The sequence below is a fragment of the Calidris pugnax genome, unplaced genomic scaffold, assembly GCF_001431845.1.
Source record: "Calidris pugnax isolate Ruff unplaced genomic scaffold, ASM143184v1 scaffold219, whole genome shotgun sequence".
Classification (NCBI taxonomy): Eukaryota; Metazoa; Chordata; class Aves; order Charadriiformes; family Scolopacidae; genus Calidris; species Calidris pugnax.
Genome location: NW_015094507.1, coordinates 18,235,798 through 18,254,076, shown reverse-complemented (window position 1 = coordinate 18,254,076; position 18,279 = coordinate 18,235,798).

The following is an 18,279-nucleotide window of genomic DNA, read 5'->3' as shown; positions in this document are numbered from 1 at the left end:
ATGTAACCTGGGTTACATGACTAGAAGAAATCTGCGTTCCAGCCACATGGATGGTTTTCACTGCCATTACTGGTAACGTCTCCTCAGCACTGGTCAGGCCACACCTGGAGTGCTGTGTCCAGTTCTGGGCTCCCCAGTGCAAGAGAGACATGGACATACTGGATAGAGTACAATGAAGGGCCATGAAGATGATGAAGGGATTGAAACACCTCACATATGAAGAGAGGCTGAGAGAGCTGGGACTCTTCAGCCTGGAGAAGAGAAGGCTCAGGGGCATCTCATCAGTATATATAAATGCAGGCCCGTTGGCCTTGCTGGTCCTTGATGCTGAACTCAACCCACAGACTAATTTCCTGGCTTGACCTTGGCCCTGCCTCATCACTATGATGACCAGGCCCTGCTTGGTGATCACCAGTCCTGATCCTAACACTGACCTGCAGATTGACTTCCCAGTTCAATCTTGGACCTACCTCATCATCACGATATTGCTTTATGATCTGCACTCTTAGTTGGACTGACCACCATCTCAGGGTACTGTGGGGTGGACGCCAGGTGGTGAGGGCTCTGCCATGCTCACCCTGGGGTACCTGCAGCTCCTGTTCCTTGGGAGCAGCCCTGCTTTTGGTGCTCCCTAATGTGCATTCAGCTTCTTGTGATACCCTCAAGCAGAGAAGACAAGCTGCCTGCAGATCAGGCACCTCTCTTTGGTTTCCCCACAGGCAGAAGATCTCACATCTGCCCAGTTGAACATACTCTCAGCAGAGGGAAGAACATGCATCTGTGGCACAAGAATGTTTTGCCATTGCAGCCTGAGTGTTCATTTCTCAGGGAAATATGCAGGAAGAGGCAGAAGGGGTTTTTTTGATATTCAAAGCATGAATCATATCACCCTCACAGGCTGGAGGCTGCGAGAGGCGTCAGAGACTGTGCAAATTCGGAAGGGTACACATACACATGCACATACACAATTTTAACCTTACTTCTTGTCAGCATATCCCAAGCACAGAGGGCAGAAGACTGCACCAATCAACAGCACTGGAAAAATTGCAGCATTAGGAAGCACAGCAGTTCCCCAGAATAATTCTGCACAGTGAAGAAGACCATCATGACAAAGTCTTGCAGCCACAGAGCACGCTGGGGGTCTACACTGAGCTGCATCAGGGTCCCTACAGTTCCAAGTCCTTTATGAAGGATTGTATCTAGAAGATCTCCATGTTAATCTATTTTTTGCCCTTGAGCTGCTAGACCTTCTCTGCTCCACTCTTTCTGAAGAAAGGAGTTGTGAAAGGATGGGGCATTGTGCTTGGAGCTCCAGGAAAAGCATTATCCAGCTCCATATAACCTACATAAAGGGATGAGGTGTGGCCCTGTAGGGGTGCTTTGTAATGTGTGATGTACTCAAAGCCTCACGAACTTCTAGGTGTGCAAGCCACACAGAAAATATTTTTGTGTTTGAAATTCCAACTGTACCACCAGAAGACATGACATTTTCTCTACAGCTTCCAGCTGTTCCTGGCAACTTGGCTATCTCAGGGCACTGAGACACGTGTTGGAGGTCACAGGCAGGGGGTTGTGCAATAAACCCCAAGTTTTGAGCAGTGGCAAGGGAGTAGGTTGTGGCTCTTGGTGTGCAGAAAGGACTGAAGAGAGCAATGAGGAACTGAGGCGTTGACTTCAGAAGAGTTAATCTGTTCCTGTCCTGCAAAAAGCAGCAAAACAACTAAAGTACAAATTGGCAAGGCAAGCAATTAATTTGCTTGAATGCCTGGAAGGTGAGTAGAATTTGTGGCTGCATGATGTATTCGTGTATAAGCTTGAGGATTTACAACATACATAATTAAGTGTAGCCGAGACATGAGCCTGAGATGACCTCTCACTTCCAGTAAACATACTGGAAATTATAGATGGATTTTCCTAGATCAGGCTGGTACATTATTTGATCATCTTCCTTTTGAATTCTGTGCTTTCACACCAAAGACCCAATCCAAGCCCACTGCATTTGACGGAAATACTTGTACTGACTTCTGAGGGCTTTGGATCAGGCTTCTTACAAATATCACTTTTTTTTTTTAATATCCTGGAAGGTTTTAAAACATATAAAGTTTGGATTATTTTCCAGTTAAGTAATTACCTGCTTTAATTTATCAAAATTAATGCAAGTCAACAATAAAGCTTTTGGGTGATATACAGGAAGGTCATGAAAAGAGCTTTAGTGTCAGTCCAAAATAATTAGTAAGGGCTGGAGTACAAAATCAATTAGTTTTCTTTATCCTTTGCCAACAAATAGATAGTGCCTGCACAGAGATTTTTGTTCTTCTGCATTAATAGCCAGGGAACTTTACCAATTTGTTCATAGTCAAAAGTATCTGAACTCTGTTGTGCCCTGCAGTGAAATGAAATAACATGTCTGCAGTTTCAAATTGCCAACTGATGTGAAGCTGCAGTTGGAACACGAAACAATTCTGTGATTAGAAATCATCCCTTTCTCTCCCTGTGTCTTTTTTTTTTTTTTCCAAATTTAAATAAATCACATCAGTCTGGACAAGCAGGAAGTTCTTTCAATGGGCTTTTCGTCATCTGAGAGTGAATTTCTGTAACAGCCACTTTCCAGGATGCCATTTACTGAGCACTGCTTTGAACTGATACACCACTCACAATTGCTTCTGTCCTATACTCCTGCTTCAGAAAAGGCAGAAATATGGTAGTGCTAAACACCCACATCTCACATTGTCATTAAAATTACATCTGGAATAGGTCTGGCCCTCTGTGTTGAACGTTTTTGGGTTGTCATGGACCTATTTCCCCGTAAAGGCAAGCATCACTGCCGTATCAGAATTTGTTTCAAGAAGAGCAACATTTCACAACTGGAAGTGATAGAGGCCCAAAGATGTCTCCTGATATAGAGCAGATCTTCTCTTTAAATCATTGACATGGGTCCCAGCAAGGGCAGTTTTGCCCTACTTGGAACACGGTCTTTTTAGCTGAGTAGAATACAATCTCTCTTTACTCATCACATTACATATTTTCAATACATAAGTCATCTGAATGACTAAAAGTGCTGTAAAAAACCCTTCAGTATCTTTATATATCTCCAAAAATTTGTGTTATAAAACATAACCATAAACCTTTGTACCATAATGCTCCCATGAAACAGCCAAGGAAGTGCATTCTGTGGGAGGGAAATGACTACTTTCTGCTCCCTTTGAGCTGCTCAGATCTCATAAATCTTTTCCAAGGATTTGACTCTAGCTCAGGAGGAAGGTGTTTCTGTTTTAGGGGTATAAGGCTCCAGATATCCCTGTGCACTGGATTGCTGTGAAGCCTTGATCCTTGGGAAGGTGATGGAGTAACTGATTTCTGGAAATGGCTTCCAAACATCTTGAGGACAAGAAGCTGACTGGGAGAAATCAGTATGGATTTATGAAAGGGAAATCATGCTTGGCCAACTTGCTAGTGCTTACTGGGGTCTTTGGAGGAATTCCATGAAAAATACTAATCCTTGCAATTTGACTCATGTGTGTTTGTTATTATTGTTTACTCTCCTGAAAACAAAGGGCCTCGATTCTCCCAGTTTTATACTTTACAAGTTTCAGTGACATCTGAAAGTCACAAAAATAATTCATAGCATTAAGCTTCAGTTCTCACTAGTTTATGTCATATTGTGTCTTATTCTCCATCTATACTACATGTGGTCCGTTCAGATTGTAAACTCTTCAAAGCAGGGAGTGTGTTCATTAATTTGGCTGGAAAAAGACATATTACCTGTTTTCTACTAAATAGCAACTCTGGAAGGTATTCTTAGAACGACAGTCACATTAAATGGCTTTGCACCTTGCGAAAATATACTCTACATGAAAAATCCCTCTCTGCTGCTTTTTTTATTATAATATTTTTTCTTTTTCTGGTTCATCTGCACGTGTGCAGATAAGCCAAGTTGCGGATTCCCCCCAGACTTCCAAGGACAAGGCTTGGTTACGGTGTGTGGTAATCCACAAACACCACACCACGCAGTTCAGCCCGCTCCACCGGCTTCTTCTGGCTCCAGCAAATCCAACAGCTGACAGGACATCCCTGGGGATGAAGACATGTGAGTCAGGATCTTTCTCTCTACTTCCAAGAAAAGGGATCAAAAGTAAGTCATTTTTTCCCCCCTGTGGGAAAGTGAATAATTTAGGTTGTTTTTTCCCCCTTACTCTGGCACGTTGTTTCACATGCGCGCATCTGTGTGTGTCTAATTAAGTAGGAACCATACAGAAATGAAATAGTCAAGGCAGTAATCTTTCAATTCTAAGAAGAAATAAAACCTCCAAGGCAAAAAGCACTTTGGTAATTAAGAACCAAACTTTAACATTTGCAGATTATGCTGACCCAGGAGTGAGAGAGGGGTGCCTGGAAGTTGTTTCCCTCCCCACTCCATGGCTACCAGCTGCCTTTGAAGTCTTTTGTTCCACAAGCCTCTTATTCTGTAATTTTGCTTTCACCTGCCCTCTGTGTTCTTCCTTTGCTTTTGCATTTGCTCGTTTTTCTTGGAAATAACTCTCTCCTTTCTGTCTGTTTTTGGCACTTTTCCTTCATGCTCTCTCTCCCTCCTCCCCCTTGTCCTTCTGTCCCTCCTTTGTTTTCCCCCACTGCCAGTGCTGGTTTACTCCTTCACATCTCCTATTTCTCCCCTTTTGTTGGGTCCTGTTGGTGATGGGATTGCTGTTCAGGACTGGAGCTTTCTTTTGACAGAACCCTGTTCATCCCCAGACTGTAAGTGAGGGCTTATGAAGACCAAGAAGTGGCTCAGAAGACCTGAAGTCTGTTCTCAGCCCCAGTGTTGTCTTGCACTGATGGGATACTCACCTACATGAAGCAGCACGATCTTTCATGGGCTCTCAGTTTGCTGCCGAGCAGTCTCATCACATATTCCTTGGGTTTGGATCAAGAAAAAGGGGAATAAAAGTAATTGCTGAAAGACTAAATGCAGGAGGAAGAGGCTTTCAACCAAACAGAAAAACCTTACAAAGAAACGGGGCTAAAAACAATATTAAGTTGTGTTTGGACACACGGGCCTAAACATAATAAAATTTGTAGAGTTTTATGAAGAATGGCACCTTTCTGAAATACGTTTAAGGGAAGGGTTCCCCAGTATGCTAATATCACTGTATAAATAATAATATTGTTCTAAGCTCTGCATATATGAACAGGGGGGGGAAAAAAATTGATTTCAGAAAAGTAGGAAAAGCAGAATGGAAGGCATCAAGAAAGGAAAGTAGAAAGTTCTTTCTCTGGGTAAATTACCATACTGCTAGGCGATGATATTGTGACATTAACTCCAGAGGTCTTGTTCTCCGAGCACTGTGGGATTTAGAGATCCCTGCTGCTGCTGGAAGGTGGAATGAAAAGTCAATATTTCAGCAAGGGAAGCCCTTGGCAAAGTTCAGCGTGGCTGTAGATACATATTTGTTAAAGGTGGGAACACATTTTATTTGAAGTCTATTTTTTGCTACAAGTGCTCAGTGCAGAGCGATGCGGTCTCTTGCCGGTGGGGTAGCAATGTTGACTCAGAGCAGAAACTGGTCCCAAGTGTTTCTACATTTTTGTTGTCTTTCTTCATTACTGAGTGAGTTTCATGTGGGTCTTTCATACCTAAAAAGTCAAAAGTTAAATCAGTCATTGTGCAGGGCTATTAGAAGATGATTAATAATTCACAAGGATTTATATTGCACAAACAATGCTTTTTGTAGATGTTAAGCTACTCCAAAATGTTCAGGTATTTTTCTGAAGGAATTAGCATCTTGGAAGCAGAAATGACCTCCCAAAGTCATTTTACTCTTGCAAATGAGTGTTTCTTAGAACATATTAATCAGAATTGCGTTTTCTGTCTTTGGCTGTGAAAGATGAAAAGCACTTGCTACTCCTGCCCTTCCTCTCTCCGTTTGTACTCAGGCATTATCTCTTTGGCAGCTGAGCAGGATTGTCCATCAGTAGTTAAGAAGCTGTAACCTGTCATTACCTCCACGTAGGAGTCCTGTGTGCTGCTGGCCTGGAGAATCCAGCTGTGCTGGGGATGGTTGCATCTGGCCCGAAAACTTTGCCTCTGAGGAACTGCTACCATCTTCTGTGGAGAGGAAGGGGTATGTGATGAACTGCCACGGGTTGTTAGTGGCTCACTTTTTTCTGCAGGGTTGGTTGAGCTGCCAGATTTCAGTAAGTACCTTATAGCCTTATATGAATACTCCATTTTGATTATTTAACTAGTGAGCGTAGAACTGTTTTTCTTAATCTTGTAAGTTATGGGAAGGAACATACTGTAGAATGACATTAGTGAATACTTGAAAGAATCCCCTGCTAAGTAGTATCTGTTAGCACTGAAGGAGGAGGTCATTTATGCTCCATTTGGGCCATTAATTTTGTTTTGCCACGAAGTGGGAATCTGCTTAGGTCTGGTAGAAAAAAACTGGAAGATTAATTGGTGTGGCTGTGTGCACAAAGCTTGACAGTGGTAATATACTTGTAATGCAATCAGTAATAAAGCATTTCTGTCCTGATGTTTATTAAAACACAGCTTATTTGCATAGAAATGGCTAAACAAACAAGCAGAGTAGATGAGGATAAACTTTCCTCATTGTTTTGGAAACTGACATGTGATAGTGATTTTAGCTGCAATGAAAATTAGTACAATTTAATGTCCTACCAATCTGTCCCAGTAAGCACAGCCGATAAATGCTCCACTTCATACCAGTGATCAGAGTCTCTGACTTATTCCAGAGGAATATTACTTCTTCAAATACCCTTTCTTCCTATCCAATAGTTCTTATCTCACAAATTTTCTTTTCAGCTGTTAAGATCCTGACTTTTTGACAAGGTAACTTTCCTTCCAGTTGAATTATTTCTGAGGATTCCATCATACTGAGCAAAAAGATATTATCTCCAGATAAATAATGGATATTGAGACTGCGCCAAGCAATCCGTCGCTATCAGGAGGTCTGTGGCCTGACAACAGAGTTCAGTGGTGAGTGTTATTAATTTCTCTGGGCTGTTAAATTGCTTATTGATGGCGTCCAGATTGAAGAACCCAGGGTTTTAAATAGGCATAATAAATAAGAAAATGGTATATAATTTAAAAATGCAAGTTATATATCAAAATAGATTTAGTGTCGATGGAGTGTTAGAAATACCAGGTCAACAGGGCTGCTTGCAAGAATAGGCAGAGTCTCACTGGCTGCCACAGCTTTACTCTAGCAGAGAATTTGCATCATGGTTTCTCTCTAAGAAATGCCCGAAGCACTGAACATAAAACTGTTGTTGCTTGCAACGAGAATGCTATAACCTAAACAGGACTATGGACAATTTAGGGATCGTAATGCAGAAAATCCTTTTAGGAGGAAAAGGAATAAAGTAAGCTGGAGAACTGATGGGAGAGGAAATAGTGGAATCGGAGCTGGCAGAAAAAATTATTTCTCTAAACTAATTTTTGTTGTCTCCTGCAATAGTTTCAGATTAAGTCTAGGAACACTGGTAAAGAATATGAAACCTGAGTAAATGATTGCATGGAGGCAGAGCAAGCTGCAGCTAAGCAAAGGGGTCTGCTGGTAGGGGAAAAAAAAAAAGGGTTTCTTGAGGATTTATGGTGAATTTAAATGTTTGCTGAAGAATAATGTGCAGAGAGCTGAAGCGCAAAGATAAAGGACAAACCTTGCCTCCCCAGGGTGATAAAGAAATCGGCTGGTAGTAATGCATAAAGGCAAGGCCGCTGCTTGAACTAAATCCTGATGCATAAAGAATGTTTCACATGCTTCTGTGCTCTGTTTGGCTCACCTCCCGAGGCTTTGCATCAGTAAGTGCAGTGATTTCTGCAAAAGAAACAAATTCTTCAAAGGTGGACTGGTCCTGAGGTGTCACGAGGTGCCAGGCCATAGAATCATAGAACGGTTTGGGTTGGAAGGGACCTTAAAGATCATCTAGTTTCAACCTTCCTGCCCTGGGCAGGGACACCTCCCAGCAGACCAGGTTGCTCCAAGCCCCATCCAGCCTGGCCTTGAACCCCTCCAGGGATGCGGCATCCACAACTTCTCTGGGCAAGATCTTTTATGGCAGAGAGGAAGGGTTTATCTTCAGGATTATTGCATTAACATGATTTTCAAATATTTTAGGAAATATATTCACAAGGACTAGACTAGTCCTCCAGGACCTCAGGGTTTTGGAGTGAAGGTGTCCACTACCTGCATGGCCAGCAAGCCAGACGTGAATAATCCCCATGGCTTGATCAGAGATTGTTGTTAGGAGAATGCTAAGTCCCAAGGGCAAAAAAATTAAAGGAAAACAAAGAAATGAAATGAAAAGGGAAAACACTAGACAGTCTCATTAAAGGCACAAAGATGAAATCAGGATTTCAGGCTCTGCATCCACACTTTGCAATGGAGTTGGAATAATACCTTTGTTTGAGAGCAGAAATAGGTGATAAAACGTGACAGCTGGGGCCTGTTCAATGTGTGAACTTCTGTCAGGGCTATAAAATTAATCTGGTTCCTTAGAATAGCATGAGTCACCCCGGTTCTCCCAAATCACCTTTGATTGCCTGCCTAGATGTGAGAGCTGAGCACCGCTTTGTTGGCAAGCAGGTTTCAGGGGCAGACAGTCCTTGAACAAACAGTACAAGGGTAACTTCTGGAGCCTGGCAGGCAACACTGGCCATGGCCAGCTACTACTGCAAGCTGCTCAGATGCCATGGCAATGATGGCCATGCAAGGCACCTGCCCAAGAATCCATTTTCAAAGCAAACCAGACTCTGCAGGTTCTCGCTGATGTTCTCATAAACAAGAGCAACCATGTAAGATGGCAAATATTCCTTACTAACATATTTTGAAAGGCCTGAGTAGGGAATTTGTATGTTTTTCTGGCCAAAGGATGCAGGTTCTACAATGTTTAACGAAATCTTTGTTTCAAATATTCTAAGAAAGGGAAGCTTAGGAGAAAATCTAGGTCCTGCTGAAAATGATGAAGGGGTCTTTTGCGATCAGAGCCAGAATTTCCCTGAAGAAGTTGCAGTGAATATAGAGAAATAGACTTTACCATCACACCTGAGACCAATTTGTGCACATTTCCATTACATCTAAGAAAACAGAGAGAAGTTGCATTGAGTCTGTATTTGAATGTGCTCTGCATTCAGCCAAGAGCCTTTATTTCCAATCCTGCTTAAGCTGCTGTTATTTATAACTCTTTGAATTAGAAGTTTGCTTCTGACATTGATAGGAGAAGTTACTCTATGATAATAACCTGTAACTTGATTAGCAGTCCCGTAGCTAATTAATTTCTAATGAAAAATACCTTGATATGTTTTCACTTTGTTCCCTGCATACTTTATGATCTGTTGAACAAACACTGTTTCAAAAGGATTTGTGATAATTGCAGCTATGTAAATAATTTTAATTGACTTTGTTAAAATAATATGATTGGGTTTTATTATCTATGTCACTCAGTCTGGAATTCACCAGGCATAGGTGTCTAAAGATTAAATATCTAAGTCTGAGCCAGTTGCCCTGGTGCATATATGGCAGTTTTTAGGATCAGTGTGGTGGTGCAGCTGTAAAGCAAATCTCATCCTTGTGCCTGTTCGTGGCTTGGTTTTTGGAGCAGTTGTTCTGCTAAGCTGAATTCCTGTTGGAGGAAACCTAATCCAAAGCCCTGTTCCAGGTGTGTGACACGTGTCCTTCTATTTCTAGAAAGGATTAATGGTCTGAATGAATCCTTCAGGCAACTTTGCAATGTTTGTGTGGTGGAATAGCTGTTCTAGGTAGGACAGTGGGTCTAGGGAAGCCAGACTCAATCTAGTCCAAGGCACAACCCCAAACGATACATAGTGTGTATGTTGGGACCTCAGCACCAGCTGCTTTGCTCTTCTGTGGTGCCAAAGTACATGCCAAAGCAAAAATAACCTTAGTGTCCCACCATACACAACAGAGGGAAAGAGAACCCTTCAGAGCATGTTGTCTGGCCTTAGACTTTTGTTTTAGAGTATCTGAAGTGACCTGTTTCTCTTCATTATTAAGGGGATGTACAGTGGCTGTCCCGGACTCAGACATCTGTCTTGCAAACACCTAATTTAAGGTTTTTCACCTAAATTTTCACTGAAGTGAATCCCCTAGATTTATTACCTTAATTTCTTGCTCATGGCTCTGTACTGAAGCATCCTCAGATGATTCCTTCTCCCAGCTAGATACGGATGACTCCATATGGAGATAGCAGATTGCACATGCTGTATTTTTAAATGCCTGTCTTTTCTTTGTTCTCTTCTTCCTCTGTGCTTCCTGCTTAAATGTAGGTCTGGAAGGGAAAGCGGGAGTTGATCTGAATTTGGCTCTGTTGAAATCAACAGCAGAATTGCCCTTGTTTCTCCTGGTGCACTTCTGCCTCATCCAGCTTGTCTTTCAACGTGCTTGGTACTTCTGTAAATCAGACCCCAGACACCTGAACTGAGGACCACTCGGCTGGTGACAGGTTGTATATCTCACCCAGCACTGCTGGGGAACACCAGGAGGGATGAGATAAGGGCACTTCCTCTGTCAGTGTCCAGCATGCTCCAACCACCGTGGTGTCCTTCATCCTGCTCCTGTAAGAGAGCAAAGAGAGTGCTGGTGGGCAGCACTGCCTGTGTCTGCCTGTCACCAGTTTGGTCCTAAAATGGTCTGTCTGATAAGGGACCTGTGGTGTAAACAAATCCTGAAGGAACGTCATGGGACATATTATAAATAGGAAAAATTCTGGTGACTGTAGTCTTGCCAGTTCCTAAATTCTCTTTGCTTGGCTTCCCAGCCTTGACAGTGCTCTCTAACTCAATTCTCTTATGGTGAACTTGCTGGGCTCATAAACCCCAGTATGTATCCACAGAAATGAATTGTGTGGCATAGTCCTGATGCTTCAGCTGGCCTTAAAGTCCTTTTTCCTGGGAGCCCACCTTGAGCCTAAATCATAGACACAGTTGTCCATTCCACTTCTTCTCTTTTCATTTCATATTATACAGCCTATCCAATCCTGTACCACTCTGTACACCTTTCTTATCCCTGCACTGCATACAAAAAGTATTCCTTTGTTTGATTTTCTATGCTAATTAGCAGTTGATTTCCAAGAAGGATTATTATGCATGCTTTATGTCTTGGTTTAATAAATCTGTGCAAGTGAAATGTCTGGGAGGGAGAGACAAACGCATCATTGCTCAGGTGCTTCCAGTTGTTTTGCTGGCAATTTATTAGACTAATTGGGCATGACTAGCGCAGTGATTATCCAAAATTAGAAGCATTGTTTTATTTATTTAGAATTTGCAACGATTAGAATGGCAATACTTGAGCTGCTAGCTGCTATTATTTTTTACTTCCCTTTTGATATTTTCAGATTAATTACTATTTATGGTACCACAACAAACTGCTGTGGAAGATCTGTTTGCAAAGCAGTTCAGCTTTCTGCTGAAGCTGTAATTGATGTTCCCCATCAGTGCCATTTCCAGCAAAACATCAGAAGATTTCCAGCATCTTTTAACATCCATCCTCATCCACAGAGCAACCGAGCAACCCAGCCATGTGTGAGAAATTGTCCTGATCCGTCTCAGTGCTGTGACTCCAGGAAAAAGCTGAAGAAATTGAGCATGGAGTTTCAGAGAAGCTTTACGGTGCAGGGCTGCCTGATTCTCCACGGTTTGTTTGCAGGCAGTGGTGGGAAGGACCTGCCTACAAGATGAAGGTGCTCTCTGTGCCAACTGGTTTGCATCCGCAGGGGGCAATGACCATGCATAAATTGTCCCTGTCACACAAGCATACTCAGCCTGGGCTAAGGAAGGTGCTCTTTTCTTTTAAATGCATGCTTTGTTTCTCAAAGGAAAACTTTGGGGTGCAGTTGTTTTTTGGGTGGGTTTTTTATTATTATTTATTTTAATGCAGTTATCTGTCTGTCAGTCTTCCCCCCAGAGTTGTGATTATGTCAGACATCTCTAACTAAATTCAAAAAGGGCTTTTATTTGTTCTGAATCTGTTATTTACCACGGACTATTTTCATCCGCTACCACCTGATTCTTGTGTGGGAAGAGACTGTGTGCTCTCGTTGCCTGTGCACCTTTTTGTTGTGTTTTCCCCCTCCCTGGAACACCTGTGTACAAACTGCAGTCAGCAGAGAAACCGAAATGCCAAAGAACTGGCAAGATGAAGCAAGGCTCCTGGTCTCCTACATTTTAAAGTTTGGCACAGATTTGTTTGGTTTGACTCGGACCGGGCGCCTGGGTAAGCGTTTTAGGCAGCGAGTGCGTGGCGTGCTGAAAACTGCTGTGCTCAGATCTCGGGGCTGGTACCCTCAGAACGATTCACTTCTGGCAAGACGACGTGAAATTACAGCTCTGCCAGTCTAATTCTTACCGCTCATTGTTAAATGAACAGCATAAAAATAGTACACACCTGAATGCAAAAGAGGCAAACTTCTCTGTGTTTAAAAAAAGCAAACCGAGATGATTGTATTTCTAAAATATGTATTAAAACGGGCCATTGAGAGAGGAAAGACACAAGGGGCAAAAGAGCAGTTTGGCCAGTGCTGAGGAATGAAGTCGGGGGTCCCTGAAACTGAAAAACGAGAGCCCCCCCCCAGGCTGAGCTGCACAGGGGGGAGAAGTGAGCCTGTTCTTAGACAATACTGGGACATCTGAACTGTTTACACCAACAGGTGGCCACATCCTTAATTCATTTTGAAATAGATGGTACCAGAAATTTGCATCAGAAGAAATGGAACACCAAACACTTTCATGGCATACACTACCCAAGGCTCGGACAAATAATTTGACCTGTGGTACCCCATGTGCCATACTGCTACCTGTGACTTTCCCCAGGAGCCGTTGCATCCTGATATAAAATGTGTTTGAGCCTGAACTGCAACAGGAGGAGACTTTCAGCAACTGATTTGCAGAGCAGCAACCAAACTGCATTTGGAGTCTCGGCCAAGGTGATTTTTATTAATACAAGTCAGGAAAACTTGAAATTAATGCCTTTCATTAAAACCAAAATCAACCGGTATCACCAGCTATTTCTGTATAAATATATATATCTCATTACAACTTGCTCTGAATATAGAAGTAGCTCTTGTCTCCCTAAAAGACAATGCTCAGTGACACAGTATACTTTGCCTTGTTATTTTCCCCCTTTCCTCTCCTGTTGATAAATGAATATGAGTTCAAGGGAGGAAAAGCATGAGACTCATCCCAGACTACGTTTGCCAGTCATCCTTGCAGTGCTGGTGATTTAGATTTGGAACCTAAAGCTGGTGACATTAGAACATAATTAGATCTGAAAGATTTAAAAAGTCAAAGATTGAATTAGGAACACTGAAGAGATCAGGAACAAAATGTCTGTTCTGGAGACAGGGTCTGGACTATTCTCTTTCCTAAGTGCACCTTCAGTGTTATATCAATTACAAACTGTAATAAAGTGCCTGAAATACAGATAAAAGGTCAGCTCTAATGTTAAATAAGGCATCCTTTATCTCATAAGCACTGTTCTGATCATATGACACCTGTAACACAAATGATTAGATGACAGAAATCACCCTCAAAAGGAAGCTGGGCATAATGAGCCTGGGTGAATGGCAACAGGTATCACCTCATTAACATTCTGTATTCAATACAACAGAAAGTGGGGTTGAACTTATTTAAAAATATATATTAGAAACTTGGTTTTCTCAATGTTTTCACCGTAATAATCTCAGGAGCATGTTGTTGTTGTCTCCTCCATCTCCCAATGCCTTCTGTATTGCAGGATCCTGGACCCCCACCCCTGGACAAGCCTCCCCCCAACCCACAGCACCTCTGCTGCCCTTCCCTCTCTTGTAGAGCTGCAGCAGTATTTTCAGCTTCTCCCTGGCTCCTGCTTTCACTGCAATGCAATGTTTTTCCTTGCCCCCCTACTTCTTACCCATCTCTTTTGACCTGAAAATCCCAGAGCAGGCAGCACATACTGTAAATGACGTGGAGTGATATGGGTGGTGATTTCCCAACCTATACCTCTGCGTGCTGCAGAAGTTCAGACAGCTGCTGTCAGGCAGAGGAGGGGACAGCTGAAGTCACCCTGCCTCTGTGAAGCAGCTGATGCTCACAGAACTTACAGCAGTTTAATTCCTTTGAGACCCGTAAGGGCAAGGGATCATGGATAAAAAATTGCTAAAGACCAGTGGGAGGTGCTGGCTGACAGTCAGGGTAGCAGCAAGAGCCTCTCTTTATGAAATTTCCACTTGTTCCCACTTATCCTCCATCCCTGCTACAACCCCCAAGCTCCTTAGATGTCCCTGGTGGCCGTACGGCACGTGATCTTTCCTCCCAAGGGATTAGTGATGCTGGCCTTACTGAAGCTGGCTGTGTCCTTGACAGAAGACAGCTTTTGAGGTCTCTGAGTGTCTCTTACAGGATGAAGAGCCTCTGTGGAAGCCAAAAAAGATGTCCTGATAATTTGCATACTAGTCAGCCGGGACGTGAATCAAGATCACCCCAGTCCCATCACCAGACAAGGAGAACCTTCACCCACTGCTGCTCCAGGCTGAGCTCAGGTAAAAGCACCCTTGAAGCTAAAATTGCAGTTGAAAGCAGAGATCACCTTTTTGGTTTTTGTTCTCACAAAACCTGTCAGAAGGGCCCTGATTCATCTTGGGGCTTCCTGTGAACTACAGCCACATATAAATAACAATATCTTGACGTAGTTCTGCCCTCCAGCCTGCTCCGTACAACAGAAGAGTAATGCCATCAATGTAATAATTGATCCTACAATTCTTGCAGTAATATATAAGCCAAGGTGTGAAATCAGTCATTTTACTCAAAGTCAAGGCCAAAAGAGGGATTAGGGATGAACAAATAATAGGAAAGGCATGTTGTCCGCTGTATGAACTCTACCCATCTTTCCAGCTTATCCTCTCACTGCCAGTACTTGTGCTTGTATGGACACAGAAAGGCATGGGAACATGTAAAGGTGGGTAGGCAAAGGAGGCTCCTCCTTCCCCAAACTGCTATTTCTGCTTCTTTTTAGCTGGCTTCCAACTTAGACGCAGGATTTTTAAAGCAATCCTGTGAATAAGGGCATGGACGCTCCCATAAACCAAGTGAGACAGATGTATGGGCAGCCCACTTGCACAGTGGAGTGTCCTTATTTAATTATACTGCTATTTCCCTATTGGATTTCAGGTATTTATAAAACGCCTCTCTGCATGTTGCAACATTTTAGCTGTGCTGTGGAAATTACGGGTTGTGGGCTCATTTGCATCTTTACGAGCGAAAGAAGTGCTAAAATAAGGCTAAAGCTCATCCTGTGCTCAAAATAACTTTTCTTTCAAATTTCCTTTCTGGTCCATGCATCCACTTTTTTTTTTTGCCTGAGTTGGCAAGCCTTTTCCACCATGATGCTGTTTGTTTCAGATACAGTCTCTTTTATTAAGAGAGATTTGGTTTCAGCTTGTGTAGGAAGCTTGTAGAGACATCTGCCTGGGTTAGTTGCTGCGTGGACCACCACCTCCTTGATTACAGTGGCCTCCTGGTCACTGCACACTGCCCCTTCCCAAGTATATAACTCAAATGTAGCATTTGAAAGTAGATGGAAAGATTAAAGGCAGCTATCCAAATGTGTAAGCAGCTGCAAACTGCATTGAGATCCCAGTGCAAAGAACGGTAGTAAAAGGAGCAACCCCTCCCTGGCCCACCTCCAAAAGTCACCAAGCAAAAAATGAAAATTAAATCCAAGCTGAAGCCCATCTCTCTCAAAACTAGCAAACCTCCTCATGTTCTCCCTTCACCCCAGATCTGTGGGAAAGGATGAGATGGTGTCATTGCAGCTAACAGATGGGTCAGGGCAGAGGACCCCTTGTCTTCTTCTACTAGTTCCCTGCCAGATCCTGCCCTCAGATTATCTGCCTCCAGCTCCCACTGGAAAATGTCAGAAAGATTTATGGGCGGGTAGCCAAGGGCAGAATTTGGCTGTGATAATGAAAAAGCTCCCAATTAGTGTCAGATAAAGATGACAGACTTGATCTGTCTTTGAGAAAGCTGGAGCCTTTCATGTGCCATACTGTTTTCATGTTGCGCTCTCAGGTCCCTTTCATTCGCCTTGGCTTACATCAGCTATGATAAAATGAAATTGCTGAGGCAAAGTAATTACACTGAAAAGTGCTTGTTCTGCCTTGGCCCTCTCCCGTTATGTTAGTGAGGGCTGGACCTTCTCCTGACAGAGATGAATGCTCTCTGTCTGTGTCTATTCTTCCCATGAAATAAAAGTGAAATATGAAACATATTCAAGGAAATAAGATCACAAAGCTTGCCTTGTCTGTTTTTCTGCCCGTGAAGCTTAGGATATTTAAAATTTTTATGACCCAGTTGGCTTTCACAGCTCTTTCAGTTTTGTTTATGGTCAGGCCGCTGTCATACTCATAGGAAATGCCATGTTCTCCAGGAGGAGTGTAGGGGAAGATGGTATGGAGCTCCTCTTTGACGTTACCTCAGAGCTATACAGAAGGCTGCTAGAACACCGAGGGAGGTGGTCCTGCCTCTCTACTCGGCACTGGTGAGACCACACCTGGAGTACTGTGTCCTCTTCTGGTGTCCCCAGTACAGGAGACATGGACATGGACATGGACATGGACATGGACGTGGACAAGGAAGCTGTATGGCCTTAGAAGCCTTTTTCACAAGTCCTGTCCATTAGCATCTTCCTTGATGTCTCACCTCTCTTGTCCTGCTGTATTCACCACTGCTGGTCCCATACAACCCCTTGCCCCCTTGGCTGCTCTGCCCTTTTTCAGCAAATATCCTTATATTACCCTGTTCGCTGCTGGTTAAAATCCCACCCCAGGAAAGCATTAGTTACCTGCTTCTCGTAAGTCACGAGTGATCCTACCAAAGTCATCAGCAGTTTTCCTGCTGATTGCACAGAAGTTTGGGCTCAGCCCAAATGATTCCCATATGATCACAGTTTTCCGCCTCAGTTTGCAGAGGTAATTAATGTACTTTTTGGTGCCTTTGATCCTCTTTCAGGAGCTTTGATCGGAAGGCTTCCCCTGTGAAGATCTGCAATGGGGCAGAAAAGCTATCTGAACCAGGGGACAGATTTTCCACTGACAGTTCTTGGCCTTGACCCCAATCACTGCAAAACAAACCTCTCCATCTCTGAGGCAGGTTTTTCCCACTCTTCCTTCCCAGGGGCGTGTTGTGTTTCACAGCTATATTTGTCAGAAAAATCTATGTTGTAACGTTCACCTGTTCTTTGTTTAAACAAAATGCAACATGGTCTGATAGCAGTTGTTCGCTTATTTTGTTCTATTCCAATACTTAATTCACATTTCCATCTGGTCTATAAGGCTTGTTCCCTCCCCCTGCCTCCTTGCTTCATAAAAAATGTGGTTTTCTCCATTGAATTATTTAATTTCATGAGATTTTCCAAGTGACTTGGCACAGACACTTTTCAAATCTCTTGGGATATAAGTGTCTGCATCGCATTTGTTCTGTCTCTTCTTCCCATTATGTGCAGGCTATCAGGCACAGACCTTGCAAACATCACATTCTCTCAGCCTCTCTTGAAATTTCATCACATTTCTTTAAAGTGGCATTAATGGTCATGCGTTGGAAACAGTTTATCTTAGTGCTAAAGTCCATAGGCACAATTTAGGTTTTATATCCATGATTTCCAGATTTTTCTCCATGTGGGCCTGAAAAGTCCACAAAAGCAGTTTTCTGGTAGCAGGGACTGTTGATCCCATGGATCAGCTATTTCTTTACACAATAGTCTTTATTTGCCAAAAACATCCACAAAGTCTTTTTTATTCCCTTTAGGTCATCTGCCTCTGGTATTCTCTGCTTCTGGCATGCACAAAACACTTTGCTTCTGTATTTATTGGTGGTCTCCTAAATTCACACTGCTGCTGGAAATGGGGGCAACCAGCCCCTCACCCCCTTCTACTTCTGTTGGGTTTGCTCCCTCATCTGGGAAAGTTATTTGTTAACAGAAAAATGTCCTAGTGATGGGGAAGTCCTCAATTTGCTCCATTCATGGAATTTCGTTTAAATGAAGTACAGTCTCCTCTCCTCTCCTCTCCTCTCCTCTCCTCTCCTCTCCTCTCCTGGTAACAATGAATAGGCAGAAAATTGCCCAAAACTGCAGCAACGTGCCCAGATAGATGTGAAATGTCTCTGCACTGTAACAAGGAAACAACTTCTTCAAGTACCTTAAAATAAGGAACGTAATATACATGAAAAATCCTGAAAAAGCCACTGCCGTGATCAATCTGGAAGGCAAT